This window comes from Amblyomma americanum, chromosome 1 (assembly GCF_052857255.1).
Source record: "Amblyomma americanum isolate KBUSLIRL-KWMA chromosome 1, ASM5285725v1, whole genome shotgun sequence".
NCBI lineage: Eukaryota > Metazoa > Arthropoda > Arachnida > Ixodida > Ixodidae > Amblyomma > Amblyomma americanum.
In genome coordinates this window covers 48,911,016-48,928,716 of record NC_135497.1, presented here as the reverse complement: position 1 = coordinate 48,928,716, position 17,701 = coordinate 48,911,016, and the positions used below count along the sequence as shown (strand labels likewise).

Genomic DNA, 17,701 nt, shown 5'->3' with positions numbered 1-17,701 from the left:
CGAGGATCGAGTGACTTTCTCGGAGCAGTATTCAAGGAATCGGAACCTTGAGATTAAAGGGATACCTTTCTCTGAAGATGAAAACCTTCCTGATGCTCTTGATAAAATAGGGGAGGTTTTAAAGGAGCCTATTGCGAAAGGCGACATTGAAATTTGTCATCGCGTTCCTACAAAAAACCCCCACACTGTACCGAATATCGTTGTGCAGTTCAAAAGCCGTCCCAAGCGAGACGCAGTGCTCCAAAAAGCACGTAAAATGCGCTTGTCAACTAAGGACCTGGGTTTTTCACCGAGCTCGCCCCTTTTCATCAACGAGCATCTTTGTCCAGCGCTAAAGCGAGTACTTGGCATGGCTATTGAACAAAAGAAAGCAAACGGGTGGAAATTTGTCTGGACAAGCAATGGTAGGGTTCTTGCTAGGAAGGAAGAGTCGTCATCGATTCTGTACCTTCGCAATGCTCAGGACGTGGAAAAAATGGTTTAAGCGTCTTCACTTGTTTACATTTGGCATCTCGCCTGTAAAATGGCAGAGTCTCCATTCGACATAAACACCACGTTTAATACATCGAGAAAAATTGGCTTGAGTTCCTTTCATCTGAACATTAGATCAGCAAGGCATAAAGATGAGCTTACTATCCTTCTAAATGAATTTGTTTTTGACTTCGACGTAATAATGTTGACAGAAACGTGGTATTCAACGGATACAGTGATTTACAGGCGTGATGGATATAATAGTTTCTTCCTAAACAGACCTAATAAACAAGGTGGGGGGATTGAAATCCTTAGCAAAAATAATCTAGAATGTGAAATAATTCCTGAACTGTCTCTGTTGACTGAAGATTTTGAATGCCTATGCTTGAAATCGAGAAACTACATTTACTGCGTGATCTACCGACCACCAAACGGTCATTTCAATAATTTCATTTCCCACATTGAATTGCTATTCAACTACGTGAATGTAAATGATTTGGAATTATTACTTGCGGGTGATTTCAACGTTGATGTGCTAAAATCTTGCCCTGCGCAGGAGACCTTTCTTTTGACAGTAGAAGCAAATGGTCATGCTATCTTTACTAAAACTGCAACACGTGTTACAATGTACACAGAAACTTTGATAGACCTTTTTATCACTAACATTGATGCAAAAAAAGTAATATCAGGAGTTGTATGTAACGACATGAGCGACCACTTTCCCATATACCTTTTTGTTGAATGTGAAGATAAAAGAACGCATGCGCAAACTTCGACGACAGTAATTGTCCAGAACATCACCCCTGTAACCTTGGAATCTTTCTACTCGAGTCTTGTGAATGAAAACTGGGATGTTGTATTCCACTGTGACACTGCAGATGAGGCGTATGAAACATTCATATGCATTTTTAAGCGAATTTACTGTGAACATTTTAGAGAAATTATTTTAAAGCCACATCATAACAACCGAAAGCCCTGGATTAGCCGTGAATGTTTAAGACGAATAAAAAAGAAGGCTAGATTATATAAAAAGTTTGTCAAAACGAGGTCACTTTTAGATTTAAAATATTTAAGCAATATAGAAATAAGCTGAATTCCTTCCTGAGAAATGAAAAGAGGCGTTTCTTGCAGCATCAGTTCCAACAGGAATCCTGTAAAGATAGTGCAGACGTATGGAAAAAACTAAACAAGTTGCTAAACAGAACACCATCGTCGCCAGTTATCAAAGATCTCATTTTTCAGGGCCGCCGCATACATGGTAGAGAACTTGCCGAAGAATTTAACAAATTTTTTAAAGATGTTGTCAGCAGTTCTCAAAACCCTCAATCTCTGAGCAGCACAATTCCTAGGAATAGCCGCAGCATTTATTTTGATCCGACAGATGAATGCGAGGTATGTAATATATACAACTCGTTGCAAAATAGCAAATCACGTGATATTGATGGCATACAAATTATTCCAGTTAAATATGTGCTGAACGTAATTGCCCCCCTAATGACTTATATATATAATCTGGCGTTATCAACAGGTTGCTTTCCCAAATTAATGCAGATCTCCAGAGTGATTGTACTTTTCAAGAGTGGCGATAAAAACGATATGTCCAACTATCGACCGATTTCTATTCTGCCGATTTTTTCTAAGGGCCTAGAAAGAGTAATTCATAAAAGACTCATGAACTTTTGCAATAAACTTAACCTCATTAATCCGTCACAGCATGGTTTCCGCCCAAACAGGTCTACTGAAACAGCCTTACTAATGCAAAAAGAGATAATCCTGGAGGCACTTGAAAATAGGGAGATGTGCATAGGTGTTTTTGTGGATTTCTCGAAGGCTTTTGATCGTCTAAACCATCAAATACTACTCAACAAGCTAGAAAAATATGGAATCCGTGGCACTGCAGCTTGTCTACTAAAGTCCTACCTACAGCATCGATATCAATGTGTAACAATAGATCAGCATGTTTCAACTCTTCAACCTATAACCACTGGAGTTCCACAAGGAAGCATTTTAGGACCGCTACTGTTTATTGTATACATAAACGACATAACAAATATCAGTAACCTTCCAAAATATGTTCTGTATGCAGACGATACCAGTCTCTTATTTAGTGGCCATAATATTCCATTGCTCATTTCAAACACAAACAGTGTGTTAGAAAAGTTGAAATCGTGGAGCGCAGCAAATTCCTTGATAATAAATAGTAAAAAAACAAAAGCGGTACTTTTCCATTACCGGCAGAGTGCCGTTACATCAGATCTTAGGCTAAAAATAGACAACTCTATTATAGAGGTGGTTGACACAGTAAAAACACTAGGAATTTTCTTTAACAAGAACATGAGCTGGGACCCTCACATTAGCTTCTCTTTAACCAATTTATCAAAGTGCGTCGGAATTCTCGCGAAATTTCGCTCCTATCTACCCGTATCGATTAAATTAATAATATACAACACATTATTCATGTCGTATGTTAACTACTGTTTCCTTGTCTGGGGCTCTACTACTCAAACTAACCTGCACAAGATATACATGCTGCAAAAGAAAGCAGTACGTTATATAGCAAATGTTGACTACCTCGCACATACCGAAGAACTGTCTAAGAGATTCAAAATCATACCCGCTCATAAGCTATACGAATTTTTCTTAGCCATAAGATATAAAAAATCCATTTCTCACGGTGACAATTTCTTGACAGCATTGTCATCCCTCGAAACAAACTCAACGCCATACTCGTTTCGAAAACACGAACGTTGGACCATTCCCTTTTGCCGTACAGAACATGGTCGACAGATGATGCGTCATGCAGTTCCAAGGTTACTAAACAAATTCATCTTTGAACGTTTTTCTCTTGAAACATCTAGTACACAAAGTCTAAGAAATCATTTTTTGTAAGCTACTGTATTCCCTTTGTGTGAAAAGTGTGACACGAATGACTTTTGCATCTATGTTAACACCAATGTATTGCGTATTAATGAACATGTACCAAGAGTTTATATCGATTGTTCTGAAATTCCTGTATTATATTCTGTTAGGTAGCGTGTGTGGATTTTGTACTTTAAAAAAAAAAAAAGTTTTGCCCTTGCTGTACGCCATGTATGGGGGCTCGGGCTCCCTCAAGCGAAAATCGTTCGCTTTTTGCCTGAGCCTGCCCACATCATAATGATGTAAATAAAACTGACTTGACTTGACTTGACTTGAAGCTGGGAAAGGGCAGGGTTAATTGGAGAGACGTGGGAGATGCCTTTGCCCTGCAGTGGGTGTATTCAGGCTGATGATGATGATGAATAAATTGTTCAGCCTTTGCCTTCTGTAGGCTCCTTGCTGTCAGCTCGATGACATTTATTCTGGCACTCATTGATTGCCCGGTTTACCCGATATATTGTTTCGGACAAGAGGAGCATGGAAGCATGTCGATAACATTAGACGATGCGCAGTTAAAGCTTGCCTTTATATCGAACCTGATGTCGCCTGTCGCGCCTCTAACAGTATTGCCGCTCTTTAAATGATTTCATATGTCTTGCTGTGAGGACACATCTGCATGCCACGAAACGAGAGAATTGGCACTAAGAGCTATCGCTGCGAAATCGCATTCTGAGCCCCTTTGCACAAGCACTCATCTATCAATACACGCCATCATGATCCAGCAGTACTGTTATCTTCATGATATTTATTGACATTAATAGCCATTGTAATCATCGACATCATCGCTTTGTCTGCTTGCCGGAAAAGCTGCTCCCGGTAGCTCGCGGCGTGTGGCAAAGGCGGGACACTTGTTTCTCTTGACCTCTCCGTGTCTCCTCCCTTGGTTGTGTTCGGCATGAGCTTATAAGGAATGCTACGGACATGCACCACGCATTAGATATGTGAGAGACTACACTTGGTTCCTACAGGCGGGGCTAGGGCATCGGCGCTCGAGCCGAATAAGGCGAGCGCTAGGTTTGAAATGTATTCAATCTAAACGATGAATTGCAGCAGAAACCGGCGCGGAAGCGAGCAAGCAGGTGGAGAAGTAATGGTGGCGATGTGGCGCCGTTACCGGTGCAGCCTTTGTCCAAATTTTAGAGCACATGGGGTCTGCTTTTAATCTCCGTACAGGGGCTTTTGTAGCGTCTGTGTAAGTCCGAATTTTCAGAAGAGTGAGGTCTAGAATTACTATTCTCTCCACGAGGCCTGTTGATTTATAACAATGCACACTTCATGCATCAAAAGAGCTTCCTTAGCTGTAAACAGTGCACAGAAGGTATACTTTATGTCTGAAATTTACATCATTGCAGTTAGATCCAGTTGATGCCATTTACGCTCCACATTTTTGTGTGTCGACAGCAGCCACTTGAAAGATGACTGGTGAAAGCGTTACCAGCACATACGCCCTAAGGTGTGCATGGTTTTTGAGTTTCCCAGATATTGTGGCGCTCCAATTTTCAACACTTTTCTCCGTCAAACTACCACAGGGTAGACGCAGGTGCCCGCGATTAAAACGGCTTTCCTCTGTTCGTAACCTCTTCTCCTCAGGCAACCCCTTACCGTGCTGCTGTCGTCTTCATTGCGGGAACTGTCATGTGAGCTCGTGTCCTTTAAAGGATTGGGTCATGCATAGCGATATATGCGCACAGGAGTGTTGCATGCGAGAAAGGCTGCATGTGGTTGGATATTCAATAGAGATTCCCGCTCGGACTCTACCCTGCTTCACTGCAGCAGCATAGGTTCACTGTTGACTGAGAAGCTGTAGCTGCCAGGAAGCAGTGGCACGGCTTATCATCAGGGCCGCATTGCGCGCGTATTTTTTGCAATGTAAGGAAACACTTAATCTCGTGTGCGACATTTATCAATGCTCTTCCGTTTCTATTGATTTTGTTATCAGAAGTGCCCACCGGAGAATACTATCGCTGGAAGCCTGCATACTTCTCGGACGAAACATGGCGCAAACTCCCGGATGACGTCAAGAAGCGCTACGATGGGAACGTCGAAAAAGATGGATCAATAAAGGAAAGGAAAGTTTGTACTCGTTCTAAAAGGTAAATCATATTAAATATAGTTTCTCATCGCTGCTAGAACCTTAGTTGTGTTAGCGTGCGACTGATTTGTCGAGAGCTGTATCATCATTGTAAGATTTGTAAAATCAGGCGTGCAGTGCAAGCATCATTGTTATTGTGGGGTAGTTGAATAGCATCGTGTTTCTAGCATGCCAAAACAGAAACTGGAGAACAGTTGGCTGCGTTTATGCTTCTTTATATGCGTGCTTTTTGGTTTTGTGTGCTTTTGTCTACAGGAAGCCTAGTTGTGGCACTCGGCTTGGAGATGCTATGTGACCAGGCATTGTATGCTCCGAATACTTCTTATGCCACAAAAGAGTGCGATAAGATCCGGCGACTTGAGTTGCAGACGCTGGCTGTAACTCGGTGGCTCGGCATCCTGTCTGCTAAGGTTGTAAGCAGGAGGAAACGTTTCTCCGTCATCACTTCTGCCAGCCAGGAGTAGTGGTGCAGTAGGAAGCACTGGGGAAGGACCGAAGCGGAGGCGGGAGCAAGAGGTAGCGAAAGAGGGGGACGGGGGGATTCGACATGCTCGAAACGGGAGTAATAGAGTGACTCTCCGCTTAATATGTGGTCCCGGGTTCGTACCCCGGACCAGGACGAATTTTTCTTCAACCGCGAAGTTCCTGAGAACGCTGTATAGCTTTTCTTTGTAGTCGTATGGCTGTGCATGGGTGGATGCCAGTGAGTAATGCACCCTTATTACAAATATACTCCACCTTGGTGGATTCCCCTAAACATCTGAGCAGGTATATGTGTGTGTTGTTAATCGAACTCTATGCTGGAAGTTTCGAATGGGAAGCACGCATAGCGAACACGTCTAAAACTGGCGCTACCAGCGCTGGTGCGGATTTTGTGGTTTCGGACATCAGTATTTCCGCTACTGCGACAAGTCTTGTCCAAGTGCCGTAAGGCGAAGCTATCATTCTGCCTTGGCGCGTCCGACCCAGTGACACTCAGTCGTCGCAAAATTATTAGTAATTAGGAAACTGGCACCGCCGAATGGACCTTGTAGGCAACGTGCTAAAAATAGGGTGACGCTAAAGCTATCCCTTAAGGGTATGACGCCACAGCGTTAATGGTTATTTGCTGCAATCTTTCGTAATTAACGCCTCTTTCTAATCACACATACTCATTAGCATGCTTAAGCAGGCACACTAGAACACGTGAAACACATGAAGACACTCGAACTCTTTCCTTAACCAAGTAGAACGAAAGTGCCTCTTTGGCCTAGGGGTAGCGTATCTGACTTGCAACCCATGGGTCATGGCTTCGATTTCCAGTATATTGCAGCAGTTTATATAAAGCATAGTTAATTTACATTCCTACGTGTTACGATGACATTTCAGGCATGCTAAGGCCTCATAGCCAAATATAAATATGGTTTTTGGCCGTTTCCATTTCATAGGGGAACGTGTGACCTTCGGAACGCTGCCGACCAATCCTTAATTAGGGCAACAACGCGCACGGCTTTTCTTCTGAACGTCTGCTTTGCACTGTCGCATTAGCTCTGATTTCCTTTCTTTTTACTTTTGTCTCAGTGCCATTCAAAGTAACTTCATGGTGTACAAACAATGAGACATTTGGCAAGTATAGTATTGTGATGACCCCCATAATGCGCAGGTCCACACGGGACGGAGAGGCAAAGAGACACCGTATGGCTCAGTTTAAACAAACAGGTATATTCAATAATTACACATGGTTAAGGTTATACATCAGAGGCTGGGGCGTCCGAGCTTACGTGCCGACGACTTCATGGGGGCGATGGAGTGGCTCCGGAGTTGGGCTCGAGCGGTTGCTGGCAGAAGCTGCACGCCGTCGGGCTTCGGCACTGAAGGCTCTCTTGGCGAACGATGTCGTCCTCAGCGTGTATGCAGTAGAATTTCAATAGTCGTCCGTTTCTTCGAGGATGGTTCACAAACCCTTCCTCTAGTGTCGTTCGGCTTGGAAGATGAACAGGAGGCGAGCTTGTAGATGATGACAGCAGAGCATAATTTTACAACATACATATACAGAGAGTTAAACTGGAAAAAGCAGAACTGAATTTACAAAAGAACAAACTTTGCACTACTTTACTCATCGACCGGGCAGGTTAGTGCCTAAGTAGCATCACATTACATGCTAAGCATGGAGCCCCAGCTCAGACTCGACTGCATCCGTTTACATGTGCTTTTAAGCACTTGATTAACAAAGGACTAAGGGCGGTCATTTCCAGTGGCCCGCCCAAAGCATCAATTCTCCAATCCAAAATAACATGCGAGATGGGGACCACCCCTTTGGGTTGGGCTTAGCCTCGAACCCAGAGTCTGTTAACAATACAAACTAAATAAACAACAAAAACGCCACCACTCTCTCTCAAGTGAGAGTATACACAGGCTCTCTCTTCGGAGCTAATTCACTAGCGCCTGTCTTTCCACATTCTTGGCGAGTACTGCCTGTCCGCCATGACAGGTGTCCGTCGCGGCCCTTCTGGGAAGCTGTGGGTGCCTTCCCGGCGATAGCCCACGACAAAGGGGGGGGAGGGAAAGAATGTCGTCTTCGCGGTATCGCATAGCGTCGGCTGTGGTACGGCGCGCTATGGCCCGCTGACAGCTCCCTTGTCCTGGAATGTAACCGGAAATTGGGGAGGATAAAGCCTGTTTCCCCGGGGCGGCGGCGGGTCCGGTTTTTCTGGTCGTCACTCAAAGAGCATGGCTGGGTAATTGATGATGCCGCTGTCACGGGTCTCCGTCTACGCCGCGCCGTCGAACGTGGATCCTCGTAGCACACACGGAATGTCACACTCGCTCACCCTCCAGAAGAATGTTCTCCGAACATTTGAGTCCACGCAGCTCCCCTTGTCTTTCTGAATCGCCTCGCACAGTGCGTCCGACAAAACACTTTTCGCTGCACTCAACACCACTGCACAACACCATATGCCTCCGCTGTCAATACTGGCGTCTCCAGGGGCAGCACTGATCTTCTTTTACAGATAAACATGAAACTCAGCACCCAAGCCTCTCCTTTCTAGTCCAAACTGGACGAAATAAATTTACCACAGTTACAAAGGAGCTCCCACTTCTAGCACGATCACGGCACAGACAAAAATATAGATAACGAAAGGAAGTAGGGCAGGTTCTGCATGCGCTCCGCATGCTGTCCTGTGAAGGTGTTACTTAATGACAGAAAGGTTTAACTACCAACTCCGATAACTTAACACATAAGCACATAGCAATGTTATGAGCTGCGGCATTACACAATTCTAACCAGTTCACAACTCCGCTCTGTTTACGCCATTAGTCCGACTTAGCTTTCCGATTTCGCAGCGGATATCGGCCTTCATGAGTCATACTAAGTAAGTCTGTGCCCCTTTGTCTGCTTTGGGACTCGCGAGGGCTCGTGGCAGGAGCCTCTCCTGGCGTTATCTGCGCGGCAACCTCGCGCGCTTTTTCTAGCAATGCATGAAGTAAATCCGGTGGCATTCCGGCCGTCACCTCGGGCGCCTGCCGAACAAATGCAGGAGAGGGCGTTTCTTGCGAACTATCTGCGCGCTCCGCTTCACTTCTGTCCCCATCAAAATCTGCGCTTTCCCTTTCCTCATTTCGTGAATACTGAACCGGTGCCGACTTGAGGCGATTTGCGTGTATCCTTATCAAACGCCGGTTCACGTCTCGGACTCTGAAGTTTACCGGAGAAAGCTTCTCGACAACCTCGCACGGTCCTCTCCACTTCGTCTGGAACTTACGAGCTAGCCCAATCTGCCTTTGGCAGTTTTCAATGTACACGCTGTCCCCCACATCAAACGGCGCGTCTCTAGCACTGCGATCGTGCACCTCCTTCCTGCGCTTCGCCGCTTTCTTTAAGGACTCCTTTGCGATGTCCCTCGCCACTTGCAAGCGCGATTCTAGCTCAACCTTATAGTCGTCCAGTGAAGCGTATGGGACACGACGGGGGCCCTCTGGCACTTCACTAGGCTGGTCCGGGTCTCGGCCGTAGAGAAGAAAGAATGGCGATTCGCCCGTGCTCTCGTGTGCTGCGGAATTGTAGGCAAACATTGCATACGGGAGCCACAAGTCCCAGTCCCGCTGGTCGCGCGAAACAAAATGCGACAGGAACCCGGCCACGGTTTGGTTCAGTCGCTCCACCGCGCCGTTGCAAGCCGGATGGTACGGTGTTGTCTGCTTCTTAGCGATCTTAAGCAGCTCGCAAACTCTCCTCATTAGCTGCGACACGAAGTTCGTTCCCCGATCTGTCAAGAGTTGCCTCGGGGGTCCATGTCGGAGCACGATCTGTTCGACAAATGCTCTTGCAACCGTGTCTGCCTTCTGATCTGGGAGTGCTACCGCTTCCGCGTATTTTGAAAGGTGGTCTACAAATACTAAAATGTACTTGTTTCCGGAAGTGGTCGTGGGCAATGGGCCCATTATGTCCATACCTGTCCGCTCGAAGGGAGCCGAAACCTCAGGGAACGGCTGAATTGGAGCTGGTCTTCGTCCCTTGGGTGTTTTTCTTTCGAGACAGGAATGACACTTCGCACAGTAGTCTCTAACATCCTGTCGCATGCCACTCCAAAAGTACAAACGCTCCACACGCCTGCGTGTCTTCGCTACGCCAAAATGACCGGCGCATGGCGCATCGTGAAACGCGCGAAGAACCCTTTCTGTCCACGACCGAGGTATGACGACTCTCTCCCAAGCGGTTTTCTCTGGTCTCCCTTTCCTGGTTGGCCTCGTGCGCCGACACAGGGTGCCGTCTTTGTCAATGAAATAACCTAGCTGTTCGGGATGAGACGGTGCGCCCTCTAAGCTTTCGATTATTCGCTTCAGGTCAGGATCTTTGCACTGCTCTGTGCGTAATTCGGCGGGGTCGACTACGGGGACAAACTCTTCTATAGCTGCCACGGCAGCTGTGCGGCTGAGTGCATCAGCATTCAGATGTGTCTTTCCTGACTTGTGCTCAACTTCAAAGCAGTATTCCTGCAGGTGTAGATTCCATCTAGCGAGTCGCGAGCTAGGGTCCCTGACACTCATCACCCATTTCAGAGGATGGCAGTCTGTGACTAGCTTGAATTTGCGGCCGTAAAGGTAGCATCTGAAGTGCTTTACTGCCCAGACAACGGCGAGGCACTCCCTTTCCGTAGCTCCGTACTTTTGCTCTGTGGGGCTCAACTGTCGGCTAGCAAAAGCAACGGGATGTTCTTTGCCCTCGATAACCTGAGATAGCACGGCACCAACTGCGAACTTTGACGCATCTGTGGCCATAACGAAGGGCAAACTAAAATCCGGGTGGCGTAACAGCGGTGCACTCATTAGCTTCCTTTTCAGGGCCCCAAAAGCATTCTCCGCGTTTTCGTCCCAACGAAAGGCGACATTTTTGGCTGTTAAGGCGGTGAGCGGCTTAGCGAGCTTGGCGAACTCCTCTATGTGCCTTCGGTAGTAACCGATCAGGCCGAGAAACTGCCGGACCTGGCGGACGCTAGTCGGGGATGGAAAATCCGAGACACACCTTAGTTTCTCAGGGTCCGGTCGCACGCCGTCAGCTGAAACAACGTGCCCGAGGTATTTCACCTCGTTTTTGAGGAATTGGCACTTAGAGGGCTTCAGTTTGAGACCCGCTGCTCTTAGTCGCACCAAAACCTGCTCAATATCGCGCAAATGGTTATCAAAACTGCCACTGTATATGATAATGTCATCCATATACACGAAGCACAGCCTCCCCAGAAGACCTGCCAGGATAACATCAGCGGTTCTCTGCCAGACAGCAGGGCTGTTGGCCAGACCCATCGGCATTCTTTTCCATTCATAGTGCCCTGAGGGCGTGTTGAATGCCGTTTTCTCGGCATCTGCCGGATCCATTGCTATCTGCCAGAATCCCGCCGCCATGTCCACTACCGTGAAGTACCTGGCAGAGCCCAGCTGAGAAAGCGTCTCCTGTATATTGGGGATGGGGTATGGATCGATGCGAGTTACGGCATTTAGTTTGCGGTAGTCCACTACCAATCGATACGAGCCATCTGGCTTTTCCACCAATAGTGCTGGTGCTCCCCAGGGTGACTTTGAGTGTTCGACAATGCCGCGATCAATCAGGTCCTGCACCTGCCGCTCCATCTCCTCACGTTGGGAGTAAGGAATCCTGTACGCACGCTGGTAAACGGGCGATGAAGTGCCGGTTTCTATCCTGTGCTTTATAACGCCACAGCAGCCCAAATCCAGGTTGGACGCGGCGAATACCTCCGAGTAGTCGTTCAGCAAACCAGCCAGAGCCTCCCTCTCCCTGGATTTTACGTGAGAAAGATCGAACGACACCTTTGGAGCAGCCGAAGGACTAGCATGCTCTACAGTTGCGAGTACCGTATCGGTGGGCTCACGTTGCTCTATCGCAGAGGTGAAGAAAGCCAATGTTTTGTTCTTGGGAAGGCTCAGTGGCTGCTGGCTACAGTTAACCACCCGTAGGGGCACTCTGTGGGCGTCATTAACTGTCACGAGGCACGCGGCTGCCTTCAGGCCATTGCTGAGAGAGTCGACCGGCTCAAGCACTCCCACGGCGCCGCTCTCTACATCTGAAGGCACAAACGCGTACAAAATGTGCTCCGACCAAGGAAGGACGACCGCTTCCTCGACCAGCCGGACGGCAACCCGCGAATATACCTTCTCCAATGATCCCACTGTTTGACGGGTGTCAATATCGGTAATGCGAATCTCAGCCCCTCTCCTGTTCAAAAACGGAACTTTTGAGCCGCCCGCATTAACCTCTTCCTCAGAGAATGAGACTACTACCTTCCCTTTTCTCAAAAAATCCTGCCCTAATATACCTGACACTCCGTTTGGCAGAGACACCGTGTCCGGGCATACGTAGCAGGGGTGCTCCAATGCAATTCCGCCGAGAGAGAAGTGTAACCGGTAGAGTCCACTTATGCCAAGAGGATCCCCCGTTATGCCTACAAATGTGGTTGCCATACCACCAGACGCTTCCAATACCTCGCGGTCCCCCTTCCTTCGAAGCGTGTTAAAACTGCTCTCCTTAAGCAATGTCACCTTTGACCCCGTATCTATCAACAATTCCATACAACAACCATTTAACTTGCAACGCACAACAGGGCATGCCTCGTCGGCCACACAAACTACCACCACCTCATCATCTACTGCTCCCTCCCCACGCTCCTCAGGCTGGGGAGGACTAACTAGTTTTTTGACTCGGTATCTGGAGCCCCGCTGTAGGCTTGCTTAGGGCGTGACTCGCCTGCTTCTCTTTGTGGCTCCCCACGGCGCACGTTTTGGCAGAACCTGGCGATGTGTCCGCGACCCTGGCAAGCGAAGCATACGATTTCTTCAAAATCTCGCATACCGCGCCTGTAGCTTTGTGGCGGTCTCCGGTTTCCAGCGAATGGGCGCTGTTGAGCGCGCGCTTCAACCTGGCATTCTACCTGCTGAGATAGCAGCTGTTCTAAGCGATCTAACCGCTCTGTCAAGAGAGCAACCTCAGGGTTGAGCACCACTCTCTCTATGACGCGTACTCTCGCTGCGGCTGTCGTTAACGCCTCATTTTGTTCCTCATCCAATGCGGCCTCCACGGCTTGGTCGAAATTGCTCGGCTTGCGCGAGAGCACGAACCGGCGCACGGGGTCTTGCAGACCAGCCACGAACAAAGCGGTCATTTCCTCTTTAAGTATATCCTCCGCGTATTTCTTCTTAAGCTGGTCTCCTTCCTCCTCCCTGCTTAACGTATCGCGCGCTAAGCGCTGAAGCCGCGACGCAAACGTTCGCACGTCCTCCCCTACCATCTGTCCGGCGTCACGGAACCTCTGTACTCGCACGTGACGTGGTTCAGTGTCAAAATGCTCAAACGCGAGCTTCTTAAATTCCGCAAATGATTTTGTGGATTTTACTTTTTCGTCTCGCCATGCAAAATCATGAGCAGCTCCTGCCATCTTACACCTCGCCATTCCCAGCATTTGAGCATCGGACCATCCCCCCATTTTCCCAATCTCTTCTAGCATGGAAAAGAAATCGCAGATTGGAACCCCTGTCTTATCTCCCGTAAACGTCGGAATGACGCTTCCTAATGCCAGCATGCTTGCTCCGAGCGACGGCTGTGGAGTGGGAGCTCCCTCAGATACAGTCATTTTTTTTTCAAGCCCTCCAGTGCCTCAAGCCTCTCAAATGGGGGTAAAAGTCCCACAATCAGTCCCGTGATTCCCTTTTGATTACAATTTTGAAGTCATGAATGTCACAGCATTCAGAGGACATTTGCTTTTGAGACCCCACTTCTGACACCAGTGTGATGACCCCCATAATGCGCAGGTCCACACGGGACGGAGAGGCAAAGAGACACCGTATGGCTCAGTTTAAACAAACAGGTATATTCAATAATTACACATGGTTAAGGTTATACATCAGAGGCTGGGGCGTCCGAGCTTACGTGCCGACGACTTCATGGGGGCGATGGAGTGGCTCCGGAGTTGGGCTCGAGCGGTTGCTGGCAGAAGCTGCACGCCGTCGGGCTTCGGCACTGAAGGCTCTCTTGGCGAACGATGTCGTCCTCAGCGTGTAGGCAGTAGAATTTCAATAGTCGTCCGTTTCTTCGAGGATGGTTCACAAACCCTTCCTCTAGTGTCGTTCGGCTTGGAAGATGAACAGGAGGCTAGCTTGTAGATGATGACAGCAGAGCATAATTTTACAACATACATATACAGAGAGTTAAACTGGAAAAAGCAGAACTGAATTTACAAAAGAACAAACTTTGCACTACTTTACTCATCGACCGGGCAGGTTAGTGCCTAAGTAGCATCACATTACATGCTAAGCATGGAGCCCCAGCTCAGACTCGACTGCATCCGTTTACATGTGCTTTTAAGCACTTGATTAACAAAGGACTAAGGGCGGTCATTTCCAGTGGCCCGCCCAAAGCATCAATTCTCCAATCCAAAATAACATGCGAGATGGGGACCACCCCTTTGGGTTGGGCTTAGCCTCGAACCCAGAGTCTGTTAACAATACAAACTAAATAAACAACAAAAACGCCACCACTCTCTCTCAAGTGAGAGTATACACAGGCTCTCTCTTCGGAGCTAATTCACTAGCACCTGTCTTTCCACATTCTTGGCGAGTACTGCCTGTCCGCCATGACAGGTGTCCGTCGCGGCCCTTCTGGGAAGCTGTGGGTGCCTTCCCGGCGATAGCCCACGACAAAGGGGGGGGAGGGAAAGAATGTCGTCTTCGCGGTATCGCATAGCGTCGGCTGTGGTACGGCGCGCTCTGGCCCGCTGACAGCTCCCTTGTCCTGGAATGTAACCAGAAATTGGGGAGGATAAAGCCTGTTTCCCCGGGGCGGCGGCGGGTCCGGTTTTTCTGGTCGTCACTCAAAGAGCATGGCTGGGTAATTGATGATGCCGCTGTCACGGGTCTCCGTCTACGCCGCGCCGTCGAACGTGGATCCTCGTAGCACACACGGAATGTCACAGTATTAAATGATGTGCTTATGAAGAGAAGGATGATCGGTGGCATCATACACAACATAACAAAAGTCATAGTTCAAGAAAAATACTGAATGAGAACCTCAGAAACAGTATTATTTACACACACTCTCTCAGTTTACTTGCCGCTCTCCACTCTAACAAATGCAATCACTCCGATGCACGGTGACATCATACACAACATAACAAAAGTCATAACTCAAGGAAAAAATATAAAACTTTGCTGGGTGCCGAGTCATCTCGGAATTGACACAACGAGAGAGACGAACTCTGCGCTTCAAAGGCTCGTGGCAAGCAAATAAAAAAGAAAATATTCTCTTTAAGGATTGCATGAACTCGGTAAATTGTAAAAAAAGCAAAAAGTGGCAGTCCGCTTGGGACAATGAAGCGAATTACAATATACACTTTGTAAAACCAGTTTTAGGAGAATGGAAGTCCTGCACCCGCTGAGAGCGTTTCAAGGAAGTGATTATCTGCCGTGTCCGTATAACACCCACACATCTAACACATAATTTCCTACTGACGAAATAAGAGAAGCCCAAATGTGAATTATGCGAAGATGAGCTAACAATAAACCATGTTTTATTTTCATGTAGAAAACTTGGAACACTGAGGAAAATGTATTTTGAAGTTTTTTACACTGAACACAGGCAATTTCACCCTTAGGTGAAATTCCACTCTTAGGTGAAGATGCACTTGCTCACATTTCACATATTTTTATGTTTTTAAAGACAGCAGTTTTCAACAAATTGTAGATCTGATAATATTGAGTAATTTATAAGAAGAGACTTTTTTAACCACACCTCAGCTGTTTTCTCATTTCTGAGAAGAAGGCTGTGGTCTTTATTCGATTGGTTGGGAGCCTCAACGTCCTTGCACATGCAATGATAGTTGCAGAGGTTACTCGACTTTCGTTAAAGCTTTGTCTTTTCTTTGGCATCACTTGGTAGAAAAACAAACATTTTAGGCCGTCTACACCACCAATCACTTTTTGCAAATTTTATAAAGTTCTGCAGAAAAATTTTCTATACCTTGTGCTTGGCGCATGATGGCCATAGCTGCCTACGTGCCATTAAACACAACAATACTTTTTCTCGTCGCCGCATCATCTACGGGCTGCAATATCATCCTGTTAACTGAACGGAGTGTCGCGCTTGACCGCTTACTTAATGAGGCCAGTTACATTGTCACAGGACTTTCGGGGTACACACGCCTTGATGCGCTCAAGAGCTTCAGCAAGCTCAATGACCCTTCAGAGCTCCTCGACATGCGCACCCACACGCACCAAACTCGACTTCGCGGCACAAACGCAGGCGGATCCTCAGGCACCATGTACACACATTTCCCACTTTGCCGAGCAAGACGCCACAACAGGAAACCACGCCACTCACTGAAGGGAAGCCACTTCCACTACATATCGATGCGCATCTGCGAATGCGGCGCGGCGCTCACTCCCCTCAACTGAACGTGTTCTGTACACGGACGCTGCACTTCCTGCAGACGGCAGCAGCCACACTTGCTATGCGACTGCGTGGTACGACCAGACAACAGAGAATAAGGGCCGATCCCCCCCCCCTCCATACATCGGCAGGAGCGCAGTCTAGTAGCTGAGCCAAACTAATGGCCATTTCAGACTATTTGCAGTCGGCTTTCGCACTTTCTTCGGAAACTGAACCCATTCACCGTCGTCTGTGCACGTACTCTCAAGCTGCCTACCGGGCATGCGCCAGCGTTCTTTATATGGACCCTATAATGCAGAACATAAGGCATAACGCATGCCTGCTTCGCGAACGCGGTCAGCATGTAATCATCCATTCGGTAACATGCGCACTTCGCACTTTCCGCGCACTTCGGTATCCATGGAAACGAGAAGGCTCATAGAGTATAGCACGCGCTGATCTCTCTCGCACTGATACTCCTCGTTCCGTCGCTACCACACCTGAGGTAGCAGATCTGATCGCGGAGAGGCCTGTGACGAAACCACTTTGCGCCGCCTTCCTCACTGCTGTGGGCAACCCCCTCTCTATACCTGCGCTTGCTCTGGTGGTATTCACGCGAAGAGAATCGGTCCTGCTGCGGCGGATTCAAACAGGCACCATTCTTAATCCTATCTTGGTGGACCGTTTTCATTGGGACGGCAGGATGCCACCTGTATCTGGTTCCTGGTCGAGGTGCAACTGCGGTGCGAATATGAACTACCTGTTCTGGGAATGTCCTCTGTACACACCACCTCGCCATCGAGTGCTGGCCACGTTTAAGCAGGAGCCGTGGACTTCTTCCATCTGGACCTGGGCCTGCCCCGATACCTCGTCTCCAGATTGTGCCATCGAGCTCTGGCGGGCACTCCTCGTGTTCATCCATGACTCTGAGGCGTAGCTGGTTGACGAACAGCTCCGCAACGCTCTCGAGAGGCACACAGCCTCCACTTAGCTGCCTCCAGGAAGTTTTAATAAAAAGGAGGCAGCCTTACCCCTTCTCCTTAACAACATCCCCTTCCACCGTAGCGCCTTCGGCGCATTCTAATGTGGAATAAACATGGGCTTCAATCAGTTAGTCGCGTTAATCATAGCATGTACTGAATCTATGACGGTTACTGATGGCCAGCTACAAATCTTTAACTGCAACCAGGCGCCCATCTGTTTCGGCAAAACAAAAAATTGAAGAGACAGGTAACGCGAAAGCGTAATGGATTACTTCCCATATATGCAAGCGGTCATTCTCTACTTTACATTCACAGACCCCTGGTAGT

General features: G+C 47.8%; 1 pseudogene; it reads left to right on the top strand.

The window, feature by feature from the left end:
* The first annotated feature begins 4,805 nt into the window (after positions 1-4,805).
* On the top strand, positions 4,806-17,382 carry LOC144134970 (uncharacterized; annotated as a pseudogene).
* Positions 17,383-17,701: the final 319 nt, after the last annotated feature.